This window comes from Musca autumnalis, unplaced genomic scaffold, assembly GCF_047663935.1.
Source record: "Musca autumnalis isolate F117 unplaced genomic scaffold, ASM4766393v1 scaffold_5, whole genome shotgun sequence".
NCBI lineage: Eukaryota > Metazoa > Arthropoda > Insecta > Diptera > Muscidae > Musca > Musca autumnalis.
Genome location: NW_027412088.1, coordinates 28,630,861 through 28,648,819, shown reverse-complemented (window position 1 = coordinate 28,648,819; position 17,959 = coordinate 28,630,861). Strand labels below are relative to the sequence as shown.

Genomic DNA, 17,959 nt, shown 5'->3' with positions numbered 1-17,959 from the left:
GGGTACAGTATTTACAATATCGCTTTGAGTGTGCTAGTACCCCGCGATATTTTAGTTTTTCGACGATCCGGATCATATGAATCACAGATCGTAAAACTCCATCTACTAGAACGGCGGAAATGACTACTGCAAAAATTTAAAAATTTGCGAAAAATGTTTTTCAAAATATCGCTGACTAATTCGCTTTTTATGTGGGTCGTTTCCATTTCAATGAAGAAAGTGAATCATCACTCGCGTTTATGCGAAAACAGCGGTTTGAAAAATTTAGTGGCATGGGAGCTGTATCCGATTTATCCAAAAAATACTGTGTGATGCTACATCCACGGTTCTTGATGGATTTTATTGAAATATGTTTAGATCGATGTATTTTTTCACGGTTGATAGTGAAATCGGATGCGCATAAAAAGTGCAAAATATAAGCGTTATACAGTTTGTTGCACACTAAACTGCAGACGATGCTACATCTTAGCGGCCAAAGTAAATCCTGGCAAATGTGTACAAATTAAAAGAGAAGAATTCGCTGTATTGGTAAAACGCATGCGCATCAAGTGATTTTGAGGATTTCGCGATTTACACGCATTTCAAAATGAACATTACCCGATACAATTTTATTTCAAGATTATACCCCATTTAAAGGAACCCAACATTTATTTGAAAGATATCCATATCTTCTGCTAGATGTTAGCGTGTTTTCGAGAAGTGATTAGAATAAAAAATGTGATTTATTGCGTGAAATTTAACTAAAATAGAAGAAAAACTCCGACCTATTTTTCTTACATTTTGTTCAACTAACTCACAAAATAAATTTTAATAAATATTTTCTCTTACAAAAATTTTATAAATTTCCTCAATATATTTTTTTGTTTTCGCTATAATATGAAAACCACTAAACGGATTTGTATAGTTTTGGTTTCATTTGAATCTTCGCGATGTATAGATTACGTACATATTTTTTATATATTTTTTAGAGGCATAAGCAGGTTGAATTTTATTAAAACAAGTTGCAAACTACCAATTGTTTGGAATTCTTTCCTAATTTCCGCGAAAATGCACAACTTTTTCACTTAAGTTATGGGACCTCAGTAAACATATAGTGTGTAGGGAGCCCCTAATTAAGAGAGTTTCTCAATATAATGATTAGAGACTTTTAAAGACTTTTTTCTTTTTATCAGAATTGAAACCGACATAACTTTTGCGCGCAACAACCAAAATTAGTATCACGAGCAGATTTAAGAATGGCATTTTTTTCCCAATCTATGTACCAAAAATCTTTCATGTAGCTTAAAAAAAAATTTTTAATTTTTTTTTTATGGAAAACTAAAAAATTTTGTCTTTTCTTCATATACCCTCGTTAGCATAAATGCTGAGGCTATAAACACTGAAACTTAATTTTTTTAAATTGTATTTTATGTTGGTGGTTCATACCTATATACGGACGTATACCCAGGGCGTGTGTGGTGAAAAAAGTAGAACACATGTATTCTTATGAGAACTACCGAAATACGTCGAGTGTATACTTTTTGTAAGTTGAACAAATTCAACTACCCAGTCAGCATTTTTCGAAAATTTTAATCAAATTCGAGTCTTTTTTGATCCGACTGCACGATTAAAAAGCTAGGATATGAGCTCATTTTCTGATCATAAATGACTCCTTTGTCGGTAGGAAAACATAACCTCAGGCGACTTGTCTAAGCAAATCACAAATGAGTCTTCCTCTGCATTAGTTTCGAGTCATTTTTGCCCATTTTCTGATGGTATATAAAGTCTTTTTCGATTCGCATTTCAATCATTTATTGGTGATTTGTTGAATAATTTGGGACTCTTTTTCGAGTCTTTTTTGGGTCATGTTTATAATCGTTTATGAATCTTTAGGGAGTCATTTATGAGTATTTTTATTAAACGAAATAAATTAAAAGAATTTTCCCTTTATTCTCTTTTTCTTTCCTTTCCTTTGTTTTCTTTTCTGCTTTGTTATGACTTTAAATTATCCTTTATGTTGGGCGGTGAGTATACTGCTTCTTCATTTCACTTGCCAAAACCAGAACATGTGTTGTGTTTGTATATACACTTAATCCCAGATAGCATTTAGAAGACTGTTTTTTCAAAAATCACATTGAGGAGTCTTTTTAGAGTCCTTTTGGTGATCAAAAATTGATTAAGTCGCTTGTGTGATCAGAAAGGGACTCGAAAGTGACTCCCTGTAATGATTAAAAAGAGTTCAATTTAAAATACAACAACAAATGTGTAGCAATCACAAATAAATCATTGAGGTGTTTAAAATGTGACAATTTTTTGTTATTTATTGTCACATTTTGATCATCTGGAAGATTGAAAAATGCTTAATCAAAAAAGGGTCATACAGGTGTTTGAAAAGTGATTATAATTATGTATACTCTGATCATATTTTGAACAGTTAGGTGATTAAAAACTGATTGCTTTGTTTTATTTTTATTTGGTTGTAAATAAAAAAATAAAATTCTCATATACACTTTCTACAAAATTTTGATATAAATGTAACGTATAATATTAAAGGTACAGACAAACACAACACAACAGGTTTTGCCAAGTGAAATGAAGAAGCAGTATACTAACCACCAAGCAACATAAAGGATAATTAAAAGACATAACAAAACAGAAAAGACTATAAAACAAAGGAAAGAAACAAAGAAGAATAAAAAGAAAATTTTTTTAATTTATTTCGTCTAACAAAAAGACTCATAAATGACTCCCTAAAGACTCATTAATGATTATAAACATGACTCTAAAAAGACTCGAAAAAGGGTCCGAAATTAATCAACAAAACACCAATAAATGATTGAAATACGACTCGAAAAAGACTCATTTGTGATTTGTTTAGAAGAGTCGCCTGAGGTTATGTTTTCCTACCGACAAAGGAGTCATTTATGATCAGAAAATGAGCTCATATTCTAGCTTTTTAATCGTGCAGTCGGATCAAAAAAGACTCGAATTTGATTAAAATTTTCAAAAAATGCTGACTGGGATATTATACGTTACATTTATATCAAAGTTTTGTAGAAAGTGTATATGAGAATTTTATTTTTTTATTTACAACCAAATAAAAATAAAACAAAGCAATCAGTTTTTAATCACCTAACTGTTCATAATATGATCAGAAGATACATAATTATAATCACTTTTCAAACACCTGCATGACCCTTTTTTGATTAAGCACTTTTAAATCTTCCAGATGATCAAAATGTGACAATTAATAACAAAAAATGGTCACATTTTAAACACTTCAATGACTAATTTGTGAATGCTACACATTTATTATTGTATTTTAAATTGAACTCTTTTTAATCACTACAGGGAGTCACTTTCGAGTCCCTTTCTGATCATACAAGCGACTTAATCAGTTTTTGATCACCAAAAGGACTCTAAAAAGACTCCTCAATGTGATTTAAAAAAAAAAACAGTCTTCCAAATGCTATCTGGGAATTCATTGCAAAGGAAAATTATTTGTTTTACGAATGAAAACATTTAAATAAGTTTCGGTCGCGGATTTTGTGTTTTAAATGTGATTTGGGACTCAACGTATTTGGGTAATACGGTCGCTCAGAGAGCGTTATTTTGGTAGGTTGGTGAAATATTTGTGTACGTCCCGTCGTTACTTAGGTTTAGCAGTAACATTTTAGTAAATAAATTTTTTTTGACCACTGAGAACAAAATTATAGTCAATTTAGGCCGAAAATTTAGATAAAAACTTGAAAATGCCTGAAATCGTGTAGTACCGTTATATAAAGGCTATAACAAAACCTGGACCTATGTCCATAATTTTTGGTGGGGAAGTTCTTTTCCATTGGGGACTCAAAATGCCAAGTTACAGCCAATTCTGGCTAAAAATGAAGATAAAATCCTTAAAACAATTGAAATCGGGTGGTACCACTATATGGGGGCTATATCAAAACGTGGAACTAAGTCAACAATTTTTGGTGGAGAAGTTTCTGTACCATTGAGGACTCCAAATGCCAAGTTACAGCCAGGGCTGTAGGAAAAATAAGGCCCATATTCATGTATTGTCATCTAAATCTGAAAAGCGTGCAAAGTTTTAGTTCGACTAGTCAACTGCAACTGTGTTAAAAATGTGTTACCAGATTTAAACTAAACGGACCAAAGCAAGTTAAATAAAACACTGTAAAAAAATCAAATGTTGTTCGTTAGTAATGACATCAGTTGAGAACAGCTGGACCGATTTGGATAATTCTTTTTGTGAAATGTTCGCCATAACCAAACATAGAAGAAAATTTGACCACGCCCACTTTTACGGGCACTTTTTTTCAATTTTAAATTTTATTATTTATTTATTTATTTATTTATTTATTTATTTACTTAGTTATTTATTTATTTATTTATTTATTTATTTATTTATTTATTTATTTATTTATTTATTTATTTATTTATTTATTTATTTATTTATTTATTTATTTATTTATTTATTTATTTATTTATTTATTTATTTATTTATTTATTTATTTATTTATTTATTTATTTATTTATTTATTTATTTATTTATTTATTTATTTATTTATTTATTTATTTATTTATTTATTTATTTATTTATTTATTTATTTATTTATTTATTTATTTATTTATTTATTTATTTATTTATTTATTTATTTATTTATTTATTTATTTATTTATTTATTTATTTATTTATTTATTTATTTATTTATTTATTTATTTATTTATTTATTTATTTATTTATTTATTTATTTATTTATTTATTTATTTATTTATTTATTTATTTATTTATTTATTTATTTATTTATTTATTTATTTATTTATTTATTTATTTATTTATTTATTTATTTATTTATTTATTTATTTATTTATTTATTTATTTATTTATTTATTTATTTATTTATTTATTTATTTATTTATTTATTTATTTATTTATTTATTTATTTATTTATTTATTTATTTATTTATTTATTTATTTATTTATTTATTTATTTATTTATTAAATTATTAATTAATTTATTTATTTATTTATTTATTTATTTATTTATTTATTTATTTATTTATTTATTTATTTATTTATTTATTTATTTATTTATTTATTTATTTATTTATTTATTTATTTATTTATTTATTTATTTATTTATTTATTTATTTATTTATTTATTTATTTATTTATTTATTAAATTATTAATTTATTTATTTATTTATTTATTTATTAAATTATTAATTTATTTATTTATTAAATTATTAATTAATTTATTTATTAAATTATTAATTTATTTATTTATTTATTTATTTATTTATTTATTTATTTATTTATTTATTTATTTATTTATTTATTTATTTATTTATTTATTTATTTATTTATTTATTTATTTATTTATTTATTTATTTATTTATTTATTTATTTATTTATTTATTTATTTATTTATTTATTTATTTATTTATTTATTTATTTATTTATTTATTTATTTATTTATTTATTTATTTATTTATTTATTTATTTATTTATTTATTTATTTATTTATTTATTTATTTATTTATTAAATTATTAATTTATTTATTTATTTATTTATTATTTTTATCACTTAGGTTTTTATGGAAAGAAAATGTTATCACGCCCACTTTTTACAATTTTCAATAGAAATTTTTTCGTTAAAAAATACCACGTTACTTTCGTGTATGTTTTCTCCTACACTTCTGGGAAATATCCTAAAAACTGAAAAAAAAATTTTTCTTTTTGGACCTTCGTAAAATTTTAAAAAATCTACAATTATGACCGTTAGACAAAGTTGTCCTCACTGTATACTTTAATTGTTTAAATATTGTAAAAGCTATAACGTCTTTCTTGTATCATAATTTTTGGCAGTTATTTTATTCGCGCGCCTATTGGGAAAGCAATTCATTCCTTTTTGAAAGTCACTTAATTTGCTATTTCAAAACTTATTGCTCTATGCTACCTGTTTACCGCTAACTTATTGGTTTTTCTGAAAATATTTGCATGATTTTTAATTATATGTTAACGTTTCATGGGTACATAAAAACTAAACATTTAACAAAATTTCACAGTCAGTACTTTCACACAGGCAAATAACATATTAGTAACTTACTCAACCTACTTTATTTTCATATAATACTTTCATCTTAAATGGGGAAAATCCATTTTAGGTGGCATTTAAAAATGTGCCTAATCGCATTAGCAATTTTTTCGATTCGATTTTCGTGAATCGATAAATAACATGTTCGCATAAATGCATTGAACTTTGAACACATAATTTGAATTGGAAAATAGACAGAAAAAAATATTTTTTTCTCAACAGATTATTTATGTGAAATTAATTTATGAACGCCATAGGCTAACGGATCTGTAATGTTAAATGCCATACAATTGATGCACAATTAAGTTTTGATTTTTTCTCTCTCCCATTTTACTTTCATTTTCTTTTGTTATGTCAGGTTCAAATACAAAAGATAGCTAGCCAACCGGTGATTGGTGTCAATTGGAAGTGAAAATCGATCGATTGATATTTTAAATGAGTTTTGTTTTTTTTTGTTATTGATTAGCCTTAAGTCTTACATATGATGTGTTGAAAAAAATATGGGGTTCATAATGTGGTGTAATGCTGCTCAGAAGAAGACGTACTTTTCTCTGAACACAAAACGTTTGATTGATAATCTGTTCTCATGAGAATTTTCCCGTTGCCTTGTGTCTTAAGTCTTTTGTTTGTATGTGAATAAACTGAAAACTTCATTTTAAATACCTATTCGGGAAATTTAAAAACTATTTTTTTTAATTCGATACGTCAAAATGCGACATATTAAGATAATGGCTTTTGACCCCAAGTATGCTTGGACGAAATCCGGTACAGACAATCTGGAGCTGATTTAGCCCTGTTCACATTTACCACTCGTAATATTTTTCTAAATTTAGTTCATCTTCGAAATTATGGTCCAGTATGGACCACTCCTTTGGGTACCTTCGCCACTCTTGCATCGTAAAATTTCTTCCAGACATACATTAAGTTCCAAGAAGGTCTATATCCGTTATCACCTTCAGGTATTTCCATCCGAAAATTTCAAAATTTGGCCTGTATGCATTTTAACGGCTTATCGAGGAAAGTTTTGACATTTTTACTTAAAGTAGACAAGTCTATGCTTCCAGACGTAATAGTCCAAAGACTCTTACAACACCTACGGTGACCAATTTATATGAGTGGTGGTCCAACTTATGCACATCATAATATTTTCCTGAAACTTACATTAAGTTCCAAGCAGGACTACATCAGACAACGCCTACCCTGGAAAAAGTTAATAAATTTAGGATTGAGATCGTTTTGAAATTTTTAACGAAGGTACTCTTTGTGGTTCTATTAACAGTGATATAATATTTTTGTTAGACAAATTCCTGTAAAAATTCTATGCTATACTGCTACTATAATGGCTTGTTCGAGTTCTTCTGTGTCCAGATTCAAAATATCTGTAACATCGGCTGGCTGCGTCCAAAATAAACAGTGCGCTGTCTCAGTAATACTGTAAATTCCGACTCATTACGAATTGTGACGACTGCAAGTATGGATTTTAATTGGTCTAAAATTACTTAATCACTTTGGGTGCCACTGTTGTGCAATGGTATGCACACCCGCCTTGCACGCCGAAATTCGTGGGTCCGATTCCCCGGGTAGGCAACATCAAATTTTCCATGGTGGCAACAGTTCCTGAGTATTTCAGCCATGTAAAACTTCTCTACAAGTGGTGTCTTAGGACACGCCGTTCGGACTCGGCGATAAACTGTAGGTTCCATATCATTGAGCTAATATGAATCGGGGATCACTCATTGATATGAGAGAAGGCTTCCTTATCCCGCATGGGATGTTTATGGAACAATTATTATAATTATTATAAAATCACTTATGGTTGTATTGGCAGTTGACGTTCTTTTGCTGCGCTAGCCTGTGTGAGTTCCATCAAAGCCTTACTGATAGGCTTGTTGCCCGATTCAGTTTTTTTAGTTTTTAGATACATTTTCTGACCGAATTAGCTACAATTTGAAATTTAGAGTCCACTGCCAAATTATAGCTAATTCAGAAAATGTAGCGAACAACTACAAAATACCTGAAATCGTTATAAGGGGGCTTTTCCACAACGTAGGCCATATTCGAACTTGACCTACTTGAAAACAGAAGACTCATCTGTGCAAAATTTTAGGGTACCATCTCAATTAGAGTGATTACTATAGACGGACCGGCGCACAGTGGCTCAGGAATCGATTTTCTTGCCCAAAACCCCAATTTTTTTGTCGTCACTTATTGTTAATTTATGTATAGGATAAACATATTGAAACTAAGGAAACCAAAAAATTAGGTCAAAATATTGGAAGGTGTGGGCGTGGCGTGCTCCTTAAGACGGAAACATTTTCGCAATTTTCTAGGGCTGAAAGAGTACACTCTTGGGCATCATTATTTATTATTTAACAAAAAAAAAAAAAAAAAAAAAAAAAAAACCAAGTAAAAAAGTGTCAGTCGGCTTTGCCGACAGATATATACCCTCAGCCAATGTGAAGTGAAACTTTCACCTACGGACAGATCGAATGTATTTAAGGTATCTTCAGAATTTTGTGGCCCTATTTGGACATTTGAACTTGCCGACAAACATGTGGATTAGGAATTAACTGCACTAAGGCACAAATGTTGAAATTTTGTTGGGGAGGTACCCTTAGAGAGGACCGATATGGGCCATTTTAGAAGTTAAACTAAATTTTGACAAAATTGTAGGAGATCCAAAGTTTGAACCAAATTGGTTGCCCCATTCAAGTGACATCGTCCTACCATGTTAGTGACATTTTTTAAATATTGGGGAGAAGTACCGGAAGTTGTGGACATGTATTGCCCCATGAAACTAAGTTTGGATATAATATGACGAAGACCAAATGTTGGATCGGTTGAACAGTTCGAGAGTTATCGTGCTCTCCGACAGCCACATATGGTGACATAGGGATTTTTAACACCTTTCGGGCTGTTTTCCTAAGAAATATGGACTTGCCCCTGAAAAAACCTTTACCGTCGTAATGGAGGTAGCGAATGCAAATCGTACCAACAAAAATCAAAGTGATTCGAAAGCAGGTCTTAAAGTGAACTTATCCGAAATTGTGTGTGAGAGGGGCTACTTGCATCTTTCAGGATATTTTCTCAGGAAGTATGGACTTACCCCTGATGAAACATGTACCGTCGTATGGGGGACAATGAATACAAGTTGTTGCAACAAAAAGCAAAGCGATTCGAGAGCAGGTCCTAATCTGAACTTATCCGAAATTTTGTGTGGGAGGTACCCGAAGGAGTGGACCGATTGAGTCCATTTTGGAAACTCATCTAAGTTTTGTAGAAATTTCACGATGTGCAAAGTATTGGCCAAATCGGTTACTTCGTGCGCACAAATTTTCGGAACATTTTCGAACTTTTGTGGGGGAGGTACCGGAAGGAGTGGACCGATATAGCTATCTTCGAACTTAAACTAAGTTTGGACAAAATATTACGAAAGCCAAATTTTGGATCGAATCGATTGATCCGTTCGAGAGTTATCGTGCGCACCAGCCAGCCAGACAGACAGACAGACGGACGGACATTGCTCAATCGACTCCAAATTGTCTGAAACACATTTCGTCCAAACATACTTGGGGTCTAAAACCATTATTTCGATGAGGCACATTTTGTCCGTATGAAAGTGTATATACCCTCGTTAGCATACATGCTGAGGGTATAAAAAACAATGAACACAATATCTGTTATAGTTTCCGAGAAATACATAGCTATTTCTTTCTCCAGAAATTTGCAAAGAAATAGCCATTTCTCGGAAACTATAACAGATATTGTGTTCATTGTTTTCGTTTTCACAGAATGATGCCCGAGAGTCTCCTCTTTCAGCCCAAATATACTTTTGTACCCGCCCCGTTCCGTCCGTTTAACCCTATTTTAATTTTTTTGAAATTACATGGGTAAGAATGTGCCTCATCGAAATAATGGTTTTAGACCCCAAGTATATTTGGACGAAATGTTTTTAAGACAATTTGGAGTTGATTTAGCCGTGTCCGTCCGTCTGTCTGGCTGGCTAGTGCGCACGGATCGAACGGATCAACCGATTTGGTCCAAAATTTGGCTTTCGTTATATTTTGTCCAAGCTTAGTTTAAGTTCGAAGATGGGTTAATCAGTCCACTTCTTCCGGTACCTCCCCCACAAAATGTCGAAAAAGTTCTGATAATTTGTGCACTCGATAACTCTTAAAGAGAATAACCGATTTGGTCCATACTTTGCACATTGTGAAATTTCTTACATACTTAGATGAGATTCCAATATGTACTTAATCGGTCCACTCCTTCGGATACTCCCCACACACATTTTCGGAAAAGTTCAGTTTAGGACCTGCTCTCGAATCGCTTTGATTTTTATACCCTCAGCATTTATGCTAACGAGGGTATATACTAGAGTGGGGCGATTTGAACACCTTCACGGGCGCCTGGAGTTTCTGATTCTTGGGATTGTACTGAGCAAAAAAGTCAACTAGACCATATGTCTACGGTGAAAATCGAGCCCCCGGATTTTGACTTGAAGTTTTCTTTCAAGGATTTTTGGAAATTTTAGCATATAACAGCCAAACCACTGGGATTTTCGATCCAACACAAAGACAACAATTGTAGCCAAGACAATAATAAAGAACTCTCTAGTACATCGCAAAAGCATTGAAACGCCCCTTCAGACAGTTATGGCCTCGAGAAGGTGCACATTTTTCGGAAAATATCGATAAATGACACTGTGCTACAAAAGGGGACTCAAATTCAGTGGGTGGAAAATTACTTTTGGAGATGAAAGCCCTTGGTAAGTGTACTAAGAACCCAAAAGGAAATTTTCACCATAGGTCAAGTTTCCGAGATATTGCGTGATTAATGGTTTAATTCTGGCCCCTTAATTTGTGAGAAAATAGCTTTATATCTCTCTAAAGCGTTATTTTAGCTTCATTTTGACATTACATGTCGTCAGTCAAATAGAATGATGAATCTTTTTGTAGAATATTTCATCCCTCTAACTCAACTCCTTTCATGTCCTTTTCGTCCTTTATGTTTTGAACCGTAGTAAAAGTACCACAAGACGAGATTTTACAGCATCCAAATATTCTACAAAAATGTTGTTCAGAAGATTTTAGATACGGTTCTCATTGATGACCAATCGATATTTCCCCGTTTTCATGGTCCTTTTTGACATTTACCCGGTTTTTGTTCAGAAAACTATGTTTAGTTTTTAGGTATATTCGTTATTGTTCTGTTTTGCTTCTGTAATACTTACCATAAATAGCTCTTGTAATGACGAACACGTTAATAAAAAATTTTATTGAAGGATAGATCCGGTTATCTAAATTTTTGAACCGGATATTCTGATATCAAACCCGATTCTGATTTTGGAACCGGTTTTAAGTAACCGATTAACCGTATATCTACATCATTAAAAAGCTAATAAAATGGTCAATCAAATGATAGCAAGCAGCTGATTACAACTTTGCTGGTTCCGAAGCTAGAACAAAAAACCGTTTTCTTAAACCGATTTTGATGTAAACGTGGTTCAAACTTCTGAGTTATGGCGATATTAATTCATTCTTGATGAACTTTAAGTGCATGATAAAAAAACAACATAACACAAATTCATCTCACCATAACTCAGAAGTTTTGCCATAGGTCAAACTGTCTTTCCAGATTTATAGTACTATCTTAATCGACTTTCATCGCCAAAAAGAATTTTTCAACCCAGTGATATTTTACATCAAAATCGGTTTAAGAAAGCGGTTTTTTTGTTCTAGCTTCGGAACCAACAAAGTTGTAATCAGCTGCTTGCTGTCATTTGATTGACCATTTTATTAGCTTTCTAATGATGTAGATATACGGTTAATCGGTTACTTAAAACCGGTTCCAAAATCAGAATCGGGTTTGATATCAGAATATCCGGTTCAAAAATTTAGATAACCGGATCTATCCTTCAATAAAATTTTTTATTAACGTGTTCGTCATTACAAGAGCTATTTATGGTAAGTATTTCAGGAGCAAAACAGACCAATAACGAATATACATAAAAACTAAACATAGTTTTCTGAACAAAAACCGGGTAAATGTCAAAAAGGACCATGAAAACGGGGAATTATCGATTGGTCATCAATGAGAACCGTATCTAAAATCTTCTGAACAACATTTTTGTAGAATATTTGGATGCTGTAAAATCTCGTCTTGTGGTACTGTTACTACGGTTCAAAAAATGAAAAGGAGTTGAGTTAGAGGGATGATATATTTTACAAAAAGATTCACCATTCTTTTTGAATGACGACATGTAATGTCAAAATGAAGCTAAAATAACACTTTAGAGAGATATAAAGCTAGTCTCTCACAAATTAAGGGGCCAAAATTAAACCATTAATCACGCTGTATCTCGGAAACTTGACCTATGGTGAAAATTTCCTTTTGGGTTCTTAGTACACTTACCAAGGGATTTCATCTCCAAAAGGAATTTTCCACCCAATGAATTTGAGTCCCATTTTGTAGCACAGTGTCATTTATCGATATTTTCCGAAAAATGTGCACCTTCTCGAGGCCATAACTGTCTGAAGGGGCGTTCCAATGCTTTTGCGATGTACTAGAGAGTTCTTTATTATTGTCTTGGCTACAATTGCTGTCTTTGTGTTGGAACGAAAATCTCAGTGGTTTGGCTGTTATATGCCAAAATATCCAAAAATCCTTGAAAAAACTTCAAGTCAAAATCCGGTTGCTCGATTTTCACCGTAGACATATGGTCTAGTTGACTTTTTTGCTCAGTACAATCCCAAGAATCAGAAACTCCAGGCGCCCGATAACACTTTTTTCCTTCCATGCAAATCGCCCCGGCCTAGTATATACACTTTCATACGGGCAAAATGTGCCTCATCGAAATAATGGTTTTTGACCCCAAGTATGTTTGGACGAAATGTGTTTCAGACAATTTGGAGTCGATTGAGCAATGTCCGTCCGTATGTCTGTCTGTCTGGCTGGCTGGAGCGCACGATGACTCTCGAACGGATCAACCGATTCGATCCAAAATTTGGCTTTTGTAATATTTTGTCCAAATTTAGTTAAAGTTCGAAGATGGGCTATATCGGTCCACTCCTTCCGGTATCTCCCCCACAAAAGTTCGGAAATGTTCCGAAAATTTGTGCGCACGACAACTCTTGAAGGAAGTAACCGATTTGATCCATACTTTGCACATCGTGAAATTTCTACCAGACTTAGATAAGGTTTCAATATGGACTCAATCGGTCCACTCCTTCGGGTACCTCCCATACAAAATTTCGGAAAAGTTCAGTTTAGGAGCTGCTGTCGAATCGGTTTGATTTTTGTTGTAGCAACTTGTATTTACTGCCCCCCATACGACGGTATAAGCTTCATCAGGGGCAAGTCCATACTTCCTGAGAAAATAACCTAAAAGGTACAAAAAACCCCTATGACACCGTGTGTAATGGTTGGATAATTCTCGAAGTGGTTTGCCGATTCGGTCCGAAATGTGACCTTCGTAATATTTTGTGCAAACTCAGTTCAAGTTCGAAGACAAGCCACATCGGTCCACTCCTTCAGGTACCTCCCCCACAAAAGTTCAAATATGTTCGGAAAAATTGTGCGCACCATAACATTTGATAGGAGTGACCGATTTGGTCCATACTTTACACATCCTAATATATCTACCAGATATAGATCAGGTTCGAATATGGACTGTATTTGTCCACTCCTTGGATAAATTCACTTTAAGACCTGCTCCCGAATCACTTTGAATTTTGTTGAAACAACTTGCATTCGATGCCTCTATTACGACAGTAAAAGTTTTTTCATGGGCAAGTCCATACTTCTTGAGAAAACCCCCTATGACACCATATGTAGTGGCTGTAGACCTCGTACCGAATACTGCGTTCGTCCACACCTTGGATATTTTAATATATCTTCGAATATAAGATGAAATTCGAAGGTGGTGCTTATAGGTCCACTGCTTCCGGTACCTCCCCCACAAAAATTGGAAAATATTCCGATTTGGTCCAAACTTTGGATCTTTAAATATTGTCGAAACTTAATTTATGTTCAAATTTGGGCCCTATCTGTCCAATCCTTGTGGTTCCACCCACACAAATGTTCAACATTTTTGTGTGCTTAAGCGTCTGTTCCAGGATCCTTTGGACATTTTTTCCGAAGGTTTTCCTAGTGGCCCTGTTTACAGCGATATTATGTTTTTCGTAGGCTAGTGTGATAAAAAAGCCCTATATATCCCCGCAAATTTTTGAGCTTTAATCCTATCCATACTTTTGTCGGTTTATACGCCCAAAATTTTGAAACCCCTCCTAAATCCATAAGTTTTTATACCCTCAGCCTTTAGGCTAGAAGGGTATAAACACTTTGATGTCTGTCTGGCTTGTGCGCACGATAACTCTCGAATAGTTCAACCGATTCGAACCAAAATTTGGGTATCGTAATATTTTGTTCAAACTTAGTTTAAGTTCGAAGATGGGCCATATCGGTCCACTCATTCTGGTACCTCCCCCACAAAAGTTCAAAATTTTTCTGTAAAATGGTCTGAACGGTAACTCTCGAAGGGAGCAATCGATTTGGTCAAAACTTTGCACATCGTATTGTTCCTTCCAGATATAGATCTGGTTAGAATATGAACTATATCTGTCTACTCCTTCGGGTTAAAGGCTCCCCTCGGATGGTTTTGCAATTTGTTTTCCTTGCGGCTCCCTTTATGACGGTACACTTTTTTGCTTGCGGAAGTCCATACTTCCTGAGATATTGGCCTAAAAGTTCCAAGAAACCCTGGCGGCACCAACCAAAATGGCAAATCCGCAAGATAATCCTCGCAGGGAATTTCTGATTAATGCAGGTTTTGCACATCGTATTATTTCATCTTGTCATGTATCAGGTTGGAATATGGATTGTATCGGTCCACTCATTCAAGTACCTCCCACACAAAATAAGGATAAAGTGAGGTTTAAAAGCTCCTCACGGATCGTTTTGAATTTTTTTTCAGTAAGTTTTTTTTGTGGCTCGCTTTACGACGGTACAATTTTATGCCGGAGTCAATAATTCCTGAGATATTGACCTAAAAGCTCCAAGAAACCCTAACGGCACCAACCTCGCAGGGAGTTTTTGATTGATGCAGGCTTTGCACATTGTATTATTTCATCCAGTCCAGTATATATCGGTCCACTCCTTCGGGTACCTCCCACAAAAAATTCGAATAAAGTGAAGTTTAAGAGCTCCTCTCGCATCGTTTTGACTCTTTATCAGTAGATTGTTGGAGCGGCCTCATTTACAAAGGTACATTTTGTTCCGGAGTAAGTCAATACTTCCTAAGATAATGGCCCAAATGCTTCAAAACCCTGTCGGATATTGTGCAAGATAACTCTAAAATTTTTTCAAAATTTTTTTTTTTCAAACTTATTTTAACATAATTTAATATTTTGAGTCCTTTATGAGGAAGTTTGGTTGCCAAAAATGTTTGGTATATGTCAATGATTTGGTATATGCCCACGTTACGGTACCTACAGATTTTAAAGCAAACTCGTGATATAAAATCAATATATTTGGTTTTGTTGTTTTTTTCTTGGTCAGTGGCTGAGGGTATTTCTCCGTCACACAGCTGACTGATACGTACTTACTTGTTTTTTGGGAAAAAAGTATTTCAATCCACACAGGCTGAGGGTATATCTCTGTCGGCAAAGCCGACTGATACTTTTTTACTTGTTTTGTTTTTTTAATTACAGGAGTCTGGTCATATTTATCTATAGAGGAGGTCACTTGATCCTTTTTTCCTGTTTTTTATTTTCATATACATTCATATATGGTAACAAGGGGCGGCTTCGCCACTGGGGCGCCTTCGCCACCACCGATTTTCTTGATAATTATAACTGCTACAAAAATGCCGTTAAAGGGAAAATTGTGAGTTTAACGAAGACCTTTCATCTCCCAAAAATTGGCATTTCTATCAAATATATGATTGCTGATGCACGCGGTTTAATGTTTTTGGGGTATTGAGAAAAATATTCATGGTAGGTATATTTTGTGATATCTTGTATACCTTTTGTGATATCAAAATTATATTTTATACCGTTAATAGACAACTACTGAAGAATATAAATCCAAATGATTTGCATGATAAAAGTAATTATAAATGTCAATATATTCATATTATGAACTATGTAGGGGGTGGGGCGGCTACGCCATGATAGGGGTGTTGTGGGTTAATGTGAGAAATATGTCAGGTTTAACTTAAATTGTTTATGCTATTGATATACCACGCTATAATGTGAAGTTGAAATCAAATATTGTGCTAAACCTATCTAGTTTGGCAAAAATGTCATTTTTATGCCTAAATTCAAGGAACCTACTTCAATTAACGGCTACAATATGTTTCTTTTTGTAAATTTTAGAATCATTTTTGATTATTAAATAGAAAACATGTTCTTTTTATGTATAATGTTGATATTTGGGGAGGAAGTATGGTAAATGCCAGTTTTAGAGTCCGTTGCTATATGTCCTATGTCGATGGCGAAGCTACCCCATGGGTAGGGAGGCTTCGCCACTTTTTAGACATTTTGTAAATTCTCAAAAATAATATTTTAAAAACAAAATTATAATCATTTATATATCAAAACTTATAGTCAAGACATGCTAATATTCTTACCAAAAATAATATTTGGAAAAACTTTAATGATGTCGATATGAGAACATTTTAAAAAAAACGTGGCGAAGGCGCCCATGTTACCATACTTCATAACTCAGCTTATGTCTTAAATCTTTCATTACAAAAAATTGAAATTAAGAGGTTCATATTGTTAACTCTTCTTGTTTTACTCCTATGAAAATCCATATCTCATTGAATACATTTCTCATATCGTTCAACTCTTATTATCATCTATTCTTGTAAACCAATGGTGAGCAAAATAGGAAAAGAGAAAATTTAAGGGAGAATTAATATTTAATTTTTCTTGTTGTTTCATTACATATTTAAACATTTTTAAGCACTAATGTTATTTAAAATCTTGCTACAAATGAATTATTAAAGAATTATTACAAAAAATACTTAAACGCCCAAGTGTTGTTGAATTAATGAAATTAAGAGTATTTTACAGAAACCACCAGTGGATGGCCGTGCACACCATTGTTGTAAACTACTTTGAGAACAATATTTAACTCTCTAATAAGACGTTCGTGTCTTAAGTCTATTGTTGCCACACGATAAACCAAACATTACAAGTTAAGTCTCTTATTGTGAGTGAGATTTTCCTTTCTAACTCTTTCCCACCTGAGAGATTTCCAAACATGAGACAAACTTATAACTCTCTAATAACAAGTTTGTGTCTTAAGTCTATTGTTTCCATGTAAAGCCAATCATTACACGTTAAATCTCTTATTGCGAGTAAGATTTTCCTCTTTTAGCTCTTTCCCATCTGAGAGATTTCCAATAAAAAGTTCATTCTCTCTCTAAGTGAAAATGTTACACATTTTCATCTCTTAGCCGGTTTTCATTTGGCTTGGCCTTACCATCAACTATCAACTGATGTTGGATTTCCTTTTAGTAAAGCTTTCTCAGCAAAGCATTAGCTGCAACGTCTGCGCCTGCTGTCACGTTACAGCTCTCCTACTCCTCTGTTAACAGCACCTTGGCAGTGCAGATTTTTCTTAAATATCGTTTACGTGATTTGAAGGGGTATGCGTTTCGGTCTGTACTGACATCATGCCTTGGCGTTTTGGCGGCTATACCACTACTGCAAGTAAAGAATGAAAATCATGCAACTCAAAAGCTTTCCATTGTGGCTTTTGTTCGGTTTGTTATTGTCGTTTTTTTTTCATTTTATAACAAGTAATCGCTTTACTACGCTACAATTTGAAACAGTTATTATTTTTGTTGTTGTTTTTCGTTTCTATTAGAG

General features: G+C 32.8%; 1 protein-coding gene across 1 annotated transcript in view; it reads right to left on the bottom strand.

The window, feature by feature from the left end:
* Positions 1-17,738, bottom strand: part of stw (laccase) — a 316,854-nt gene extending 299,116 nt beyond the window's left edge. The window contains exon 1 of the mRNA XM_073957009.1: positions 17,571-17,738. The gene's annotated coding sequence lies outside the window, so the exon portion shown is untranslated. The remainder of the gene's footprint in view (positions 1-17,570) is intronic.
* Between the last annotated feature and the right edge of the window lie 221 nt (positions 17,739-17,959).